This window comes from Triticum aestivum, chromosome 3A (genome assembly GCF_018294505.1).
Source record: "Triticum aestivum cultivar Chinese Spring chromosome 3A, IWGSC CS RefSeq v2.1, whole genome shotgun sequence".
In the NCBI taxonomy this organism is placed as follows: domain Eukaryota; kingdom Viridiplantae; phylum Streptophyta; class Magnoliopsida; order Poales; family Poaceae; genus Triticum; species Triticum aestivum.
In genome coordinates this window covers 469,368,711-469,387,470 of record NC_057800.1, presented here as the reverse complement: position 1 = coordinate 469,387,470, position 18,760 = coordinate 469,368,711, and positions in this window count along the sequence as shown.

Sequence of the window (18,760 nt, the reverse complement as noted above, 5' to 3'; positions counted from 1 at the left end):
AGCAACAATCATAGCCATAGGTGGAGCAGAAGCACCGGTCTTGGTAGCCGGTGGAGTTTTGATGTACATGTAGATGAGCTTGTCCGCGTCCTCGTACTGAAGGTAGAGAAACTTCGCAACCGCAAGCATGATCTCCGTGACCAACGACACAAGGCACATCCCCAGGTACATGATAATGTTCTTGTAAAGGAACGAGGCCAGATCCGGCGGCGGCTGCTCAAACGCTATTTCCATCAGGAATGGGATAACCTGTCAAGTAAGAAGACACCAATCAATTTACCAAGATGGATGAGCCAGGGTGCAGATTCGGCCAGGGAGCAGCGATCCAAGTTTAGGTCCTCGTACCATCGCGGCGACATCCCTAGCGCCACGGCCAGCGGCGGGATCTGAGTGGAGGGATCATGAAGCGCTGCTTGGGGATGGCAGCGACAAAAGGTGTGGAAGGCGGCGAGCGCGTGGGCGGTCGGAGAAGCAGAGGCGCGAGGAGTTAGAGGAGGGGAGGGCAGAGGGAGGGGAGAAGAGGGCGTCGGTTTAGATGACGGCGACCGCCTCCATGGCATGGCGGTTAGGGAGGAGCGGGCTGAGTTGGGGACGAAGACGTGGGTGGATAGCGACAAACCCCAGCGATTGAAATCGCCCGACCAGATATCACCTGCCACCATGCGCGCGACCGTTCGGGGAGATCGCGCGGCCAGCGTGCGGCCGCTCGCGAAAGCCAGATAGTGCGCGTGCACTTTCTAGTATTTAGGATTTTTAATTTGACAAAGCATTCTCAGTTATTATTTCTATTAAAGAAATCGCTATATTACTTTTTACAAAGCAATAACCAAAACATAAATGAATCAACGCTGCTACACACACGACACTCACGGTTCTACACATCCAGCCATCAAATTATTGAATGAAGTGTAGCACGGGCACCTAAGCATCAATCGTGCATGAAACTTCCATGAAGTATCGGCTGTGAAGTAGTTTCGTAAATGAAAAGGAATAAGAAGCAACAACTTAATACTAGACGTGGCGTTTCATGATTTCCATGTGATTTCCCTTTTATGTGATACTTAGTTAAGAATAATCGTGCTCATTCTTTTCTTTTTTTAATTTGAAAAGGGAAATAATTCCCATTCCTTACTATTTTAATTTGAAAAGGGAAATGATTCCCCTCGACTAGCTGATTTCTTGGCTCCGTTCGCCGCCTCGCTCGCATAACACATGTCTCACGTGACGTGTTCCTGGCTAACATCAGCTATGTGGCTAACATCAGCTATGTTATAAAGAAAATGAAGACGAAAAAAATCCGCAACAAAGTCTTCATTGCACAAAAAAAAAATCTGCAACAAGGACTTTGTTGCAAAAAAGATCTACAACAAAACCTCAGCTACAAAAAATTATGCAACAAGATCACTGTTGCAGAAATTTTCTGTAACAAGACCTATCTTGCAATGATGGAGGGCTTCATGTTTTCCATGGGCATTCCCTGTCATGTCATATGTCGAAAAATAGTCCTCACTAATCTTGGTATTTTTAATTTAACAAAGCATTCTCAGTTATTATTTCCATTAAAGAAATCGTTATATTACTTTTTAGAAAGCAATAACCAAAACATAAATGAATCAACGCTGCTACACAAATGACACTCACGATTCTACACATCCAGCCATCAAATTATTGAATGAAGTGCAGCACGGGCACCTAAGCATCAATCGTGCATGAAACGTCCATGAAGTATCGGCTATGAAGTAGTTTCGTAAATGAAAAGGAATAAGAAGCAACAACTTAATACTAGACACGGCGTTTCATGATTTCCATGTGATTTCCCTTTTGTGTGATATTTAGTTAAGAATAATCATGCTCATTCTTTGCTTTTTTTAATTTGAAAAGGGAAATAATTCCCATTCCTTGCTTTTTTTTAATTTGAAAAGGGAAATGATTCCCCTCGACTAGCTGATTTCTTGGCTTCGTTCGCCACCTCGCTCGCATAACACGTGTCTCACGTGACGTGCTCCTGGCTAACATCAACTATGTGGCTAACATCAGCTATGTTATAAAGAAAATGAAGACGAAAAAAATCCGCAACAAAGTCTTCATTGCACAAAAAAAATATGCAACAAGGACTTTGTTGCAAAAAAGATCTACAACAAAACCTCAGCTACAAAAAATTATGCAACAAGATCACTGTTGCAGAAATTTTCTGTAACAAGACCTATCTTGCAATGATGGAGGGCTTCCTGTTTTCCATGGGCATTCGCTGTCATGTCATATGTCGAAAAATACTCCTCACTAATCTTGGTACTTTTGATTTAACAAAGCATTCTCAGTTATTATTTCCATTAAAGAAATCGCTATATTACTTTTTACAAAGCAATAACCAAAACGTAAATGAATCAACGCTGCTACACACACGACACTCACGATTCTACACATCCAGCCATCAAATTATTGAATGAAGTGCAGCACGGCCACCTAAGCATCAATCGTGCATGAAACGTCCATGAAGTATCGGCTGTGAAGTAGTTTCGTAAATAAAAAGGAATAAGAAGCAACAACTTAATACTAGACGCGGCGTTTCATGATTTCCATGTGATTTCCCTTTTGTGTGATATTTAGTTAAGAATAGTCGTCCTCATTCTTTGCGTTTTTTAATTTGAAAAGGGAAATGATTCCCATTCTTTGCTTTTTTAATTTGAAAAGGGAAATGATTCCCCTCGACTAGCTGATTTCTTGGCTCCGTTCGCCGCCTCGCTTGCATAACACGTGTCTCACGTGACGTGCTCCTGGCTAACATCAGCTATGTGGCTAACATCAGCTATGTGGCTAACATCAGCTTTGTTATAAAGAAAATGAAGACGAAAAAAATCCGCAACAAAGTCTTCATTGTGCAAAAAAAATCTGCAACAAGGACTTTGTTGCAAGAAAGATCTACAACAAAACCTCAGCAACAAAAATTATGCAACAAGATCACTGTTGCAGAAATTTTCTGTAACAAGACCTGTAGCGACCAGACCTCAAACAGTCTGATCTCTGTGCTCCAGTGTCATCCCTAGATCAGTAATGCTGACACCACACAGTACTCGGAGGATTTATAGCAGAGTAGCAATCACACACTTATTACATCGAGTGTCTCAAAAGAGAGCTTATTACAATAAATATGGCTTAAGGCCATCTAATAACGATAACAGCGGAAGGCTTGGAAGGTAAGTGAGTCCATCAACTCCAACGGCATCACTGAGTATAGAACCACGACCTAAAAACTCCTTAATCGTCGTCTGAAGAGTCTGCAACATTAATGTTGCAGCCCGAAAACGGGTCAGCACATGGAATATGCTGGCAAGGTAACACATAGAGAGTAATGGAATGAAACAACTATACTATATGCATATTTGGCTGGTGAAAAGCTCTATGGTTACAGTTTTTGCGTAAAGCCATTTTTTCCCTACTTCAAAGGAATAAATTAATTACTATCATGGTGGTTGTTAAACATTGAGAATGGTCGACAGCATTCTCAATCCCAATTAAGTAACATCATTAAAACCCAACAAAATTAACTTTAGAGTAACATGTTGAGATTCACATGATAATTTAGGTACTAGATACTCAAGGTCCATAACCGGGAACACGGCTAATCATGATTAGTTTATACACTCTGCAGAGGTTTGCACACTTTTCCCCACAAGACTCGATCGCCTCCGTTGGATTTCTCGCACTACATGGTGTTTAAGAAACGGATGACCGACACACAGTCTTTCAGAAGCGCTAGCACCTTACGATGGATAGATCGGTACACCTACTTTCCCCTACATCTGCTAGTCTACCCTGTAAGAGTTCGCACGACTTACTCAACTATGCCAGAGCCCATAATGGCTTGTGGCTGCACTCGGAAGTTTCTAGTATGAATAATCTCATGAACCCTTTGAGCCTGGGTGACGGTCCAAAATAAAAACAGGCAAGTCCTGGAATACCCAGGTGCCTCAATCCATCCAGATGTGTGTTAGGTTGCCACCTTAAATAAACAATTAATTATCAATCTCACATCTGTCATGGATATCACTCACCCAATCCACGTCTACTAGCATAGCATGGCATAATAAGCAAACGTAGAAGTAACTCCCAAAGGTTTGATAATAAACAGGTAATAGGTACTATCTCATCTACTTCCGATCCCATAATTTAATTAGATCCTAATCATGCAATGTGTGAAGATTGATCTAATGCAATAAAACTGGGTTGTGGAAAAAGGTATGATCAAAGTGTTACTTGCCTTGCTGATGATCCGCGAAACCTAGAGATTCAAAGTAACAGGCGGCGCACTCCGGGTATTCTATCGCAGACAAACAAACAAGCATACAATAAGTACTCATCTAATGCACAGGTAAAACTCAAATAGAAGATCTAACCAGAAAGTTCAATTTAAGAACCCTGGTTTGCAAAAAGAATCAAATCGAACGAAGCAAAAGAAGTCAAACGGCGAAAGAAAACAACTTCGTTCTAGTAATCTGGATCTAAGTCAAATTTTACAGTAGCAAAAACATGTTTAAGTTGATTATTCGGAAAGAGGGTTTCGAGACAAAACTCCAGGCGCTTGAATCGCCTGATTCCGATAAACGAGCAAAAAGTTATACTAAAACGAAAATCGGATCAGAAATCGCGATCATAAAATAACCGCGGAAAATCCAACGAAAAAGAAAAATGATGAACAGATTAATCGGTAGTTAACCTAATCCAAAAAAAAAATTTGAAAAATAAAAACGAAGAGAGAATTTTTTTTAAAAAAATCGGCACGGAAGTCGAGGCCGCGGCGAACCTCGGGCGGCGCGCTGCTCCGGCGGCGGCGGCGGATCGGGCGCGGGGCTGGTGTGGGCTGGGGACTCGGGTGCGGCGCTATATAAAGGCGCCCCCGGGCGGAGTCCCGCTCGGGTACGGCCCATAGTCGGTTTCGGTTTTTTTCTTTTTTTTTAAATAATTATGCTCGGAAGAAAAATAAAAAGAAATACTAAACGGACTCCAAAAATCACGAAATAAAATTTCCCGGGTTTCTAAAATCAAGTCCGATAAAGTAACATTTATCTGGGCCCAAACTACAACTTTGAAAAAAGCGCATTTTTCCTAAATTCAATTAAAAATACCGAAAAACTCCGAAATAAATCTTATTTGATTTTTTTATTAAATCCTCAATATTTCTATATTTTGGGAAAGTCATTTTATTCCCTCTCTCATATTTTTGTAATAGAAATAATTGATGATAAAATAAATAAAATCAAATGATCATGTTTACAAAATTTGAGGAAACTCAAATATGTAAATAACGAAATCTCCAACTCTCTCCGTGGGTCCTTGAGTTGCTTAGGATTTTCTAGGATCAAAACCAAAAGCAAAATAAAATATGATATGCATGATGACCTAATGTATAACATTCCAAATTGAAAATTTGGGATGTTACAAGACCTATCTTGCAATGATGGAGGGCGCTGATGCGCTCGATCTGCCTTCCATTTATTTCCTTACATTAAAGAAAAAATATATAATTTTTACAAAGCAACAACTAAAACATAAATAAAATGATGTTAAGACACTTATTTTGGGATGGAGGGAGTAAACTGACCACGCAGAACACAATTCTAGACTTGAACACCATAAGATCAACGAGCAAAGGCTATCAATTCTTTTCAGTTTCTTGTTTTTCATGGGCTTTTCCCTCCTCTTTCATGTGATATTTTGGTCAAGAAAAATAATCCTCATTCATCTTTGCCTTCTTTATTTACTCATGCACCTCTTCGTCGATCTTCATTAAAGAGATCACAATATACTCTTTACAAAGCAGCAACCAAAACATAAATGAAAAGGAATCAGAAGCAACAACTTAATACTAAAGTGGCCACGCAACGTTTCCTGTTTTCCATACGCTTTCCCTTACATGTGATATTACGGTCAAGAAAAATAGTGTTCGCAAGTCATTGTTTTTTCTAAAAAAAAATAACAAAGCCTTCTCACTGATTTCCTTACAAATCAACAACCAAAATATTAATGAAAAGGAACCATAAGGAACAACTTAATACTACTACCTCTGTTAACTTTGTACTAAATCAAATAAAAAACTTTGTACTAAATTCGCGACACTTATTTTGGGATGGAGAGAGTAGTAAACTGGTCACGCAACATTTCCTGTTTTCCGTGGAATTTTAAATTTTCTGTTTCCCACTCTCCATGTGCATTCCCTTTCATGTGATATTTCGGTCAAGAAAACTAGTCCTCATTAATCTTCGGGTTTTTAATGTAAAAGAACATTTTCACTGATTTCCTTTCATTAAATAAATTTCCATATAAATTTTACAAATTAACAAACAAAGCAAAAATGAAAAGAAACTAGAAGCGACAACTTAATACTAGTAAACTGGCCACGGAATGTTTTATGTTTTCCATGCGATTTCCCTTTTGTGTGATATTTTAGTTAAGAAAATAGTTCTCATTCTTCGCTTTTTAAATTTAATGAGTCTTTCAATTGATTTCCCTCCATTAAAGAACCATTATATAATTTTACAAAGCAACAACTAAAACATAAATGAAAAGGAATCAGAAACAACAACGTAATAGTAAACTTGCCACACAGAACACAACTCTAGACCTGAACACCATAAGATCAACGGGCAAAGGCTATCAATTGTTTTTCTCATTTTTACGCGCTTTCCCCTTTCAGGTGATATTTTGATCAAGGAAAATAGTCCTCATTACTGTTTTTATTTTTTACTTAATATTTTAATGACATGCCTTGTCATCGATTTCCGCTATAGAAATCACCATATGATTTTTAGGAAGCAACAAGGAATCATAAATGAAAAGGAACAGGAAGTAATAACCTAATAGTAAACTAACTGCGCAAAACACAGCTCTAGACATGAACACCATAAGATCAGCAATCAAGGATTATCAACATGGCAACATTATTTTAGGCCCAACCAACACAACCCAAGAAAATGACAGGGTGTGAACTGAGCATAGCGTAGATGGTTTGCTTCCTTGTGGTGAAATTAGCCCACCAGAGTTGAAGTCCAAAAATTGTCATTGATGCTCGCTATTTCCTGGATTTGTTCCAGACTTTTTGGTGATGTTCATTCAGTAGGAGCAGACAGTGACGAATCTAGAGAAAAGACGGAGGGTGGGCTCAAAGTTTAAGCCGAGAAAATCGAACGCTCTTTTGAAGAAAAAGCTGCTTATCTCCTAGTCCTTTTGTACAAATAAATTGAAACTTTCCCAGATTAATACTGGAAACACGTACTATATACTAGAATTTTTCTGGATTTTTTAGAAAATATCAAATTTTGAACCAAATTTTGAATCAGGTGACTAAAATGGCCATTATATCCTAATCCTCTTGGCCAAATAAGCTCAAAATTTCCCAGCCTACTACTGGAAGCATGTAGTATTTACTGATTTTTTCTGGAATTTTGAAAGAAAAATGGTTTTACCAATTTATAGAGACAATATGTGCCAAACAGTGCTCAAATGGACATGATTCTCAAGATAAATACTAGTAGCATGATTGACCAACAGCAAAGTTTCATACAATCTGCACACCAATACATCAAGTACTAGAGAATCAACCAAAATAAGGCAAAGACAAGACACTGGTGTTGCTTCATACTAACAATATTGTAGTTGTAGATCTCCTCCACACCAAAATGCAAGTGACAAACTGCAAGCCATTTGTCCAAATTGGCACAAATGTTAGTGACATGGTAAAGTACCCTCAACTAACTATCAACACTGGTACTAAAACAGAGATATACCTCTAAGAAATAACATCATACTCAGGAGGCAAATGTCATTTGCGATTTTTCTTTTTCTGAAATTGTATCATAATTTGATCATGTGGAATACTTTTGAATATCCTTTTCTCACGGTAGCATACCATTAAATCATTGAGCCAATCATCTGATATCTTATTGTGCAAATCGGTTTTGATGACCTTCATTGCTGAAAATATTCGCTCGACCGACGAAGTTGCCACTGGAAGAATCAATGTCAACTCGATAAGGTGATATACCAATTGGAAATTTCTATGTTTCATTGTTTGAACCATCAAACGAGCAAGAGTAGAAATATCCGGACATCCATTAAATTCCTCACTTCTCCTAATATTTGTAAGGAATGTTGGAAGCTCGTATCTTAGCAACAACCGTTCAGCTTGTGTAAAATCTTCAACATAAATTTTAGCAAGCCAAATAAGTTTCTCATCATTAAACTTTGAGAAGTTGTTAGCTGGATTAAGACAAGACATGCAATCCACTAACTCGGTGTTAACTTCATTGAATCGGTGGTTCATCTCAGTGAGAGTTGCACCAATCGCAACATTGAATATGCTCACCCTGAAATAATGATCTCGAGTCACCTTATTCTTGCTTCGAGCAGATTGCCCCATAGCTCCAACGAGATCGTCCATATTTGGCACGTCAATGCCATGTTCCTCACAAAAGTTTTTTGCTTGCTCGCATATGGCTCATACCCATTGTCCTTCATAGTTTGCAAAGCTTCTTTCACATCCAATATGAAACGCATGGCTTCAAGCTTGTGATAGCATATTTGTGATGTTCAACAAGTTTATTAAGAATATCATGATGAACACAAATTGGAAGCATTCCATCTGTACCAACAAACCTGAAGCTCCACCTTGAGAAGTGTGTTCCCGGGCATCCTCAATCACAATTGCAAGCACATCCACCACTGCATTCCACATTGTGTAAACACGAAGCAAGGTTCTAAGATGTGAGCCCCAACGAGTAGCTCCTGGTCTAGCTAGGTTAGTTTCTTAATGTAAACCAGTTCCAGATGATATCTTACAATTCTCCATCATCTCTATCAAGTCATCTTGATGCTTTGCAAGCAATGAATCTTTTCTTTTGCAGGATGAACCCTCTGGAGTCACTATCAAGGGAAGAAAGTTGAAAAAATCAGCAATAACCGGACAACATTGAGCCACTGTGACAACCACTAGTTGCAATTGATTGGCAAAACAGTGAACATAGAAAGCATATGGACTCTCATCACGAATTAGCTTTTGCAAACCAATGAATTCTCCTCTCATGTTTGAAGCCCCATCATAACCCTGTCCACGTAGCCTATTATTAGACAAGCCATGGTACTTTGAGACATAAAACAATGCTTCTTTAATTCCGGCAGATGTGCAATCTGTGATGTGCTTAATAGCAAGAAATCTCTCCTGAAGCTCCCCACTATCATCCAAAAATCTGCACATTTGGGGAGCTACAAGTTATAGGAAAAGAAACAAATAACAACATAAAATAAAAGAATTAGCCTTTGTAAACCATTGAGCTACCTCAAAATTATTGCCATTTGCTCCTTCATTGAGCAATCTCTAGCCTCATGAACAAGTATCACAAAATTCTTATCTTCAAGCTCATTCTTGATGACTTTGGTTACCTCCAAAGCACAACATGTAGCAAGGTCCTTTTGAATCTGTGAACATATCATAAGTGCATTACCTTGCCCATTGTCAAATGCATCTTTCACATCTTTATTCTTATCTTTGTACCAATCCAAGAACTCCGTGAAATTGCCTTTGTTTACGGAATCGGAGGACTCATCATGTCCACGAAAAGCTTCCCCTTGAGATATGAGATACCTTGCACAATCTAATGATGCAGTCAAACGGATTTTATATTTTATTTCAGATTCTTTAGTATGTGCTCGGAATTTGGTAGCCACATTGGCCCTTTGATTCTTGAAATCATCACACGAGCCTCTAGCAATGTTGTGGTAACTAGATGGACCACCAACATGTTTTTGAAAACTTGCGAAAGCTGTTTTCCAGCGTTTGTAACCATCTATGGTAAATACGTCATTTCCAAATGTAGCAGCATGTGATGGTTTCTTGAAAAGAAAACAAGGGAAGCAAAAGGCAGCCTCCTCTGCGACACTATATTCCAACCAAACAAACCTATCTAGCCATTATGGTTGAAAAGATCTCCAAATTTTACCATCCAATGTGACTTCAAATTTATGCCCACTTGCTTTGTTTCGCTCTTTCAACAAATAAGCTCTTCTCACTTCACTTCGAATTTTAGGGGCATAATCTTCTATTGGTATTCGATCCGCCGGATCACCAAAAATCTGACTTGGATGAAATTCTAATATATATTGTGTTGGTGGTGCTGGTTGGTTTGTGCTCTCATCGGTTGGGGGATTGGTTCTCTCATTTGAAGTGGGATTGGTGCTCTCATCAACCGAGGGATTAGTGCTCTCGTTTGTTGGATCATCGGGGATTATGTTCTCTATGGGGGTAGGCTGAACAATAACATTAATTGGGGCAACATTGGATTCAGGAACAATAGGAAGTGTATTTGAACTACTTGCAAACCAACTATGCATAGTCCTCTTTCTCTTCATTTCAATAAAAAATAAACAAGGACATACATTAGTTCATGAATTAATTGTTACTAGAACCAGTACTGACTAGAACCAAACTACGCACTGACTAAAATTAACTAAACTAGCAACTGCTATCAACTAAACTAAGAAGAATCAAACAGAGTCAGACAGAGACAACAGACAACCTATTTCGATCTGCTCTGGACTAGGACTCTGGTGTCCGGCGACCGGCGACCTATAGAGAGGCGTCCGGCGTCCAGTGGGGAGTCGGTGGATCCGGTGACCTGCAGAGAGCCCTGGGCGTCGTGGGCGACGAGCTCCCTGACAGGCGCATCCCGGCTCCCCCCGTGGCCCCGCCCCTCGTGCAGGCTCGGGCGCTCAGCTGATGACGGCGTCCGGCGGGGAGGCAGCGCTCGGCGAGGACGCGGCGACGGCGGGGAGGCGGCGCCGGACTAGGAGGTGGCGTCTGGCGGCCAGTGGCTAGGTTATTGGGTGGCCGCTGCTCATGCGCCTGATGTGCTTCGTGCGCGTGCGAGCGTGCGGGAGGCTGGGTTAGTCACCGACTCTTAGATGGGCTGCCTACTGGACCATTTTTTCTGGGCTGGGCCTTAGAAATATTTTGAAGCCTAGTAGTAAAAAAATCCGCGAATTTGGAGGGTAGGCTCAAGCCTATCGAAGCCTGCCTGGTGAACTCGCCACTAGGAGCAGACGTTCCCGTCGACTACGAAACGCCTATGTTGACTTTGTCAATCTCAGGAGGTTGTGTCAACTTAGTATCTTGAAGGTGCTCATACGGGCAGGGTGTGTATGTGTGTTCATATGGGTGATTGTATATGCATGTATGTGAGCATTTGCAATTGTATAGTGTTAAAAATGACAGGGTCCCCACAAACAAATCGGTCAGAAAATCCAATAGTTTAACACTAGATATGCAGTTACTAAAACCACACCATCTAGCAAGAATCAGGATATCCCCGTAGCAAGAGAACATCCACTAAGATGTAGCAATTTTCAATCCATCACAATTCTCCTAACCAAAAAAATTCTATTCATGGCTTCTATCATAAATCTCGCCAAGAACTTTTTTTATCGTCTCCGCACCTTATTAAGTACTTCCTCTACCTTAGTGTTTCTGCAAAAATACTCCTGCTTTTAAGATAATAGCACAAGTTGTATATTACAAGAAACCTCTTATCAAAACATGCACTATTTGTAGTTTTCAAATAGTCTAGCAATCCCCCCCCCCAACTAGCATTCGTTATTTTTTACGAAATATTTAAATCCACAATGCAAAAGCACACATCAGCACATACCAAACCAATTTAGCAACACTGCATTAAAAGAAAGATGATTCCAAGTCCAACCCCTCTCCAACAAGTTGTCCTTGGTTAATATGCTATTTCTAAGCATCAACCATGGCAAACTTGTTATTTTATATGGATAGGACACTACCGAACCACTGTAGAAGCTTTCAAGTGTAAGTAGATGTCCTTCACCACAAACATATTTTTGTTGTTTAGAGTCCAAATCACTCCGTCCTCGCAACCTTTCAACTCCGCCATATCTACCATATGTATCAAATCTTCGCATGGATCTGAACTTTCATCATGTAGAATTCTTCTAAACTCCACTCCATCAATCCCATTGTTTATAATAAACTGCACACCCACTATTTGGGTGAAGGTGGGGTTATATAATCTAGGAAATTGACCAGCTAGAGATTTATCTCCTAGTCCCACAACATCCTGAATAATGTTTTCACCCCATCTCCCAATTCTATTTTGGCAAAAGTCTGAAATGTATGGCTAACACTCACAAGACTTTTCTTCGCAAAAAAAAACATTCACGAGACTTCACAAAAAGTGAGAGCCACCAACACCATCTCTCCATTGAGAGAGTTTGTTTACTTACATATTTTCTTGATAACTAGAACATAAAAGCGCGCGTTGCCACACCCGCCCATTCCAAAAAATAATGATAAATTTTTGAAAACAATTATCCAAAAGTAATGATACAAATATGAAAAATCCTTTAGATGCATGTATGGTAGAATATGAACAATTTGGGTTATGTTACGTTGATGCGATAGTAGGGTATATTTTTTTAAAAGAACTTCATTTATCTTTATCATCAACTCTAAATATTTTTGAGTTGTAAAGTAGATCAACAAAAGCTCGCCGATGCATTGAACTATGGGTAAATTACATGAAAGAAGGATTTTGCAACAGGCGGGCATTTAAATTCATCACCCAGATCGGTTTTCGGAGTAGCCACCTGGGTTTTAAAAACACATTAGCTATCATGGATTTCCTCTATTGTTACACTTTGGGTGGATGGACTCATGGACCAAACGTTTCACAATGGAACATGTGGGCTAATAAATCTAATTCCACTGAGAGGACGGTGCTCCACACAGTCAGTCTCCTGCCGCCCAAATTAACGATAAGGCGTACATGTTAACTTTAGGAGCAACAACACTGTGACGTTGGCCTCAGCGGACTAGCGAACATTCGCAGTAAAAATGGGGCAAGACGGTTGTGCATGTCTGAATCAAACAGATGGTTGTGCCTAGTCGTTGTGAAGAGGCATAGCTTGCTACGTCTTACTGTTTCTCACTTAGTATTTTCAAGTTTCCAAAGCCATTTTCAAGTTTCCAAAGCCATTTTCTAAGCATGCGTTGGTTAATAAACCTCTGGATAAAAAACTCCTAGATTCCAACAACTTTTTGGCACACACACAATAGGCCAATTTACCAAATGATACTTCTTTTTGTTGTTGGATTCTTGCCAAACCATCTGTGTTATGCTAGAATTCAAGTTCCTCTAGACCCCTTCCGAAGCTTCCAGGAAAGATAGCATGAACAAAGGGATGTCACTTGGAGAAAAATTCACTACGGTAACCATGTCTACGTTAGATAGCAAGTTCTCTTTCCAGGCAACTATTTTTTTCGCTATCTTCTTCTCCACTGTGATCCCTTAAGAATTGTTGAGTCTCTTAGCATCCACATGCATCCCTAGATATTTTAAATGCAAAGTCCAAAAATTACAAGAGAAAGTTTATCTGTAATCCTTCTCTCCAATAACAACTTCACCTAGACAATATATCCTCCTCTCGTGTAAATTAATCTTTAGCCCAGAAACTTGCTCAAATATGCAAAGAATAAACTTCAGGTTCCTTGCATTACCGAAATCATCTTGCAAATAGGAATATGGTGTCATTAGCATATTGTAATAATGCCAGCCACCGTCCACCAAATCAGAGAAGAAACCCTGATTTTGATCTTTCTTCGCCAGCAAGGCCAACCCATCAACACCAATATTAAATAGCAAAGGAGATAGAAGATCACATTGTTTGACCCCCTTGAATTATGGAAATAAAGACCAATAAGATCATTCACCTTGATAGCTACTCTCTGTCATATGCCAATTTTCATAATCCAGTCACACCACTTTTTGGCAAAACCCTTGGCCTACATCATCTAATATAAAAAGGCCATTTCACCTTGTCAGATGCTTTCTGAAAAACAAATCTTTGGAAACACCCGTAATATTTTGTTTACTAGGTCTCGTGGATAATTTCATGTATTAGCACCACACCTTCCATGATATACCGGTCTTTAATAAAGGCTATGTCTTGCATAAATCGACCCATCAATTCCCAATCCCAATATAACTGCTAAAATCTTAGCCAGTATTTTATTACTGACATTTAGCAGATATATGGGTTTGAACTTCTGAACAACCTCGGCATGAGGCACCTTTGAAATCAGTGCAATAGTACCTTGATTCAAGCTATCAACTTTCAACCCTCCCTGATGAGAAACATCAAAGAGCTTTTCCAAGTCATATTTTATATCATCCCAAAAACCTCTGAAAACTCTGCATGCAATACATCAGGACATGTAGCCTTATTGTGCTTCGAACCAATGCAAAGTCCTTGATGTCCTCCAGTACAACTTCGTTAGTCAGAAATTTTCTACCCTCTTTAGACAACTGATTGCATGGAAAACCATGCAATTCAATGGAGGTTACTTAGGAGCATCAGCCAAATCCTCACTAGTAGAAAAAGGACCTAATGTGAGACACATTAGTCCCGGTTCGATTTTGGCCCGGTACTAATGGCACCATTAGTGCCGGTTCGAACGGCTATGCATTAATGCTGGTTCGTGTTGAACCTTTAGTACCGGTTCGTGCCAGGAACCGGTGCTAAAGGGGTGGTGGCAGGCTGGCGTCAGGCCGGGGCCCTATGATCACCTTTAGTACCGGTTCGTGGCACAAACCGGTACTAAAGGGCCAACTTTTAGTACCGGTTCGTGCCATGAACCGGGACTAAAGGGGTCTGACCTATAGTCCCGGTTGGAGACACAAACCGGGACTATAGGGCAATTTTCAAACTCTACCCCCCCCCCCCCCCCGTGTATCGCCATTTCAGTTTTGAAAAAATCAAAAGAAAATGATAAAAACTTCAGAAAATAAAATCCTTCGAGAGGTAGTTATATTACCACACCTACTAGTTACGAAAATTTGAAAACTTAAATTTGGACATGTTTTGCAAAAAGTGTAGGGAAAATGTAAAATGACTATAACTTTTGCATACGATGTCGGGAAAAAACGTATAATATATCAAAAAATTCAGCACGAAAATCCGCATCCGATGGAGACCGCCTACGGCCTGTTTGCAATTTTTTAGAATCCTCAAATTCCAAAAGGAAAAAAGATATGCTCAAATTTCAGTTTTTTTAATTTTGGTCAAACTATGGTCAAACTACTTATTCAAGAAGTATTAATCTTACTACATAATTATTCAAGAATATTAGTGTTACTAAATAATTATTTCAATTTTTTGAATTTTGGTCAAATCTGGTCAAACTATGGTCAAACTGTGGTCAAACTATGGTCAAACTTATTCAAGAAATATTAGTGTTACTAAACAATTACTGTTTTTTAGAATAATAGTTTCAAACTCAAATGGTGAAACAAGTGACCTAATGCTCAAGCTAAACTGCTGAGGGTTAATAGGATTGACAGCTTACATTTGTCAGGAAAACAACAAGTGCAGACTTGGAAAGTAGGGGGAATAGAACTCCGAAGTTAAGCGTGCTTAGGCTGGGGGAGTGAGACGATGGGTGACCGACCGGGAAGTTAGACGATTTGGAATGAGTGATCCACACTTGAGCAGTTAAGAGGGGTGATTAGAGACTAAATCATCAAATAATTAAATTCAGGAAATTGAAAATAAAAAAAATCATTTTTTTTCAAAATTTTCAAAAAAAAAATTAAAAAAACCTTTAGTACCGGTTGGTAACACCAACCGGTACTAAAGGTCCCCCATGCCACGATGCGAGCTCACGCCACGTGGTGGGCCTTTAGTGGCGGTTCGTGCCGAACCGGTACTAAAGGGGGGGCCTTTAGTGCCCACACTTTAGTGCCGGTTACAAAACCGGCACTAAAGGCCCTTACGAACCGGTTTTAAAGCTCCGTTTTCTACTAGTGCCTTATAGAACTTTGTAATGTGCTTCACAAGCTCAACATCTTCTACAATCTCAACTCCATCTCTATGTAGCACTACAATATGTTTTTTCTACCACTTGCTTTCAAATGAAAGTATTTGGTATTTCCATTCCTTCTAATAAATCTCTTTCCTTAGCCTCTGCCTCCATTTCATTTCCTCATCCTTTAAGAGTTTTTTAAATTGGCATCTAAAATCAATCTAAGCTCCCTTTGTCCACGGGATAGAACACTAACCTCACTCCTTTTGACTAGCCCATCAAGTTTACTTAAAATCTCCACTCTAAGATTTCTATAAACCCCGTGAACTTTTATATGCCAACATTGAGATGCATCCTCAACCTTCTAGCCTTGTCTTTCTGTTTGTCCAAGTCATACATACAAAAAGTTGATGCATGCCAGCTCTTCTGCATCGTGTCTTGGAACCCTTCTTTCTCTAACAAACAAGTTTCGAATAAAAAAATACCACTAAGGAGTTGGAACCCCAATACTCAAATGCAATGGTACATGATCGGAAAGCTCTATATTCAACCCAACAACAGTTGCTAACACCCTAAAAAACCATTTGCTAATGGATAGGCAAGATACCATTCTTAGGAAACCAACACCTTATCTTTTTTTATGCTATCAACACCTTATATCTAGTTCTCAAAATGGGCACCTCCAAGTTCTTGGCCCATGTGCATAATCTTCCATGTAGCTGCACTTCTTTCAAACCAACTTCAATGATCTCTACTCTTATAAAAAAACGAGTTGGTGATGTGGTGTGCCTGCCATCTTGCAATATAGACCGTCCAATCTATATCAGACGGATAGAAAGCAAACTATGGTAATTTTGCAAAAAGATACCCACACCTCTCTCCACATTTGTAGATAAATCCTTCCCTCGTTCATATTTATCTCCTACAACCTCATTGTTGAGCAATTAAAAAAGGAAGCCTCTGGAACAATCTGGAATGGTGGCCACTGTCGGCGCCGTCCATCCCGATGCCCCCGTTCAGTCCGACCACCAATCACCACCACTTCCCACTCCTCCTCACCTTATCTATCCTCTTTCTCGATATATTATTAGGTTTTACACATGGGATTACTTCCACATGGGTCAATCACAATAGGTGTTTTGTAAAAAAAATGCATATTGATGTTCCGTGCAATGCACAGGCCTCTTGCTAGTTGAATTAAAAGTGTGTCTCCATTTGGGTAGGACATGAGGATTGTTTTCCTCACTAGTTTTCCTTATAATAAATAAATCACCTCCATAACTACAACCCCCTTGCATTTGTTGCATACACTAGCAAGCTCAGATAGGAACTCATCTTTACTTTTGTTGCGGGCTAGGCCATAAAACACAACCAATTGCTAGTCCAAGAAGTTTTCCCCCTTAACTTGCATACTGATGTAGTGCTTTTCTACTTCAGAGCCAACTACCTCATTCTTGTCTGCATCTATACCCAATAAAAGCCACTTGCCCTAACAGTAGGATCAAGGCGTCGCCAAAAGAAGTTCTTATGACCAAAAAATTGTCAGATCCAATCATTATTGAAGCCATGTATTCATAGTCTGTTTGGCAGGCTGGTCGTAATGATAATATCATAGCTAGTATCATGCATGCCAACTAGGCAATTTTGATGAAGTGTCATAGCATTAAATGAAAAAAAAGAGGGTGGAGTATCATATCATAATACCGTATCATAATAAATGCCATGCTACTTTGTGTCATGCATGACAATAAATAAAATACTACATGATAGTAATACATGATACTATGATCGTAATGACGAGTATCATATACTACTATCATGCACACTCCCTCCGTCCGGTAATGTGCATCTAACTTTAAAATTTGTCCACAAAAGAGTGTACTTCTAGCTTTTCAATGCACTTTCAAGTAGAAAAAAATACTTCTCTCTCATCACACGGTAATCAAGACCAATAGCAATCTACACATGGTATTCTTAATTTTTGCATGCACTTAGCTCATTGGGGGTTGGGTAATTAAAGAGGAGAGAGATGGTGGCTTGCACCTTTCTAATGCATTTTTACTAACTCCATAATTTTTCCTAAAATTTCTAGATGTACACTCTTCACCGGACGGAGGGAGGACGATACCACATCCATAGTGCATAGTATTATAAGTTAGTATCATAGCTAACTTCATTTATTGTCATGCATGACACATAGTAGCACACCATTTAATACGATACAGTATCATGATATGATACTCAACTCTCTCTTTCTTCATTTAATTTTATGTCACCTCATCAAATTTGCCTAGTTGGCATGCATGATACTACTTATGATACTACCATGACGACCAACCCATCATACAATAGTATCATATGCATGGGATGCAGACGAAGAGCACACGACGACGACACCCACCAAAATCGAAGCCACTCATGGGGATTAGTGCAACTTTTCAATAAATTGACATCAATTTCACAATACAACGCTTTGCTTTGCATATATGCCAACAGTAAAAAGTTGTCCATACTCATTAAATTTATTGGACGGTGCATTTAATTGCCGCAGTGAGCGATAAAGTGATCCAAGTTTTCAACGGGGAGTTGATTGAAAATGAAGGAATGTGAACTTGCCAGGCAACTTACAGTGGAAAGGTAAAATGGTAAAAGGTAAATTAAAAGATGTAGCTACAAAGACTTAGTACAAATAACGTGTGATTAAGTGTACATATAAAATTACATGATCAAGGTTGAGTGGTTGATAATACAAATTAAGTAAATACAAACCTTAAATATGTCCAGAATACCATATCTCTAGCAATAAGCACTACTATTTTTTCAGTCGTACAAAATTACACGACATAATATGTACTATCAATGCATACTCATTATGACCATGCATGCAGTGAT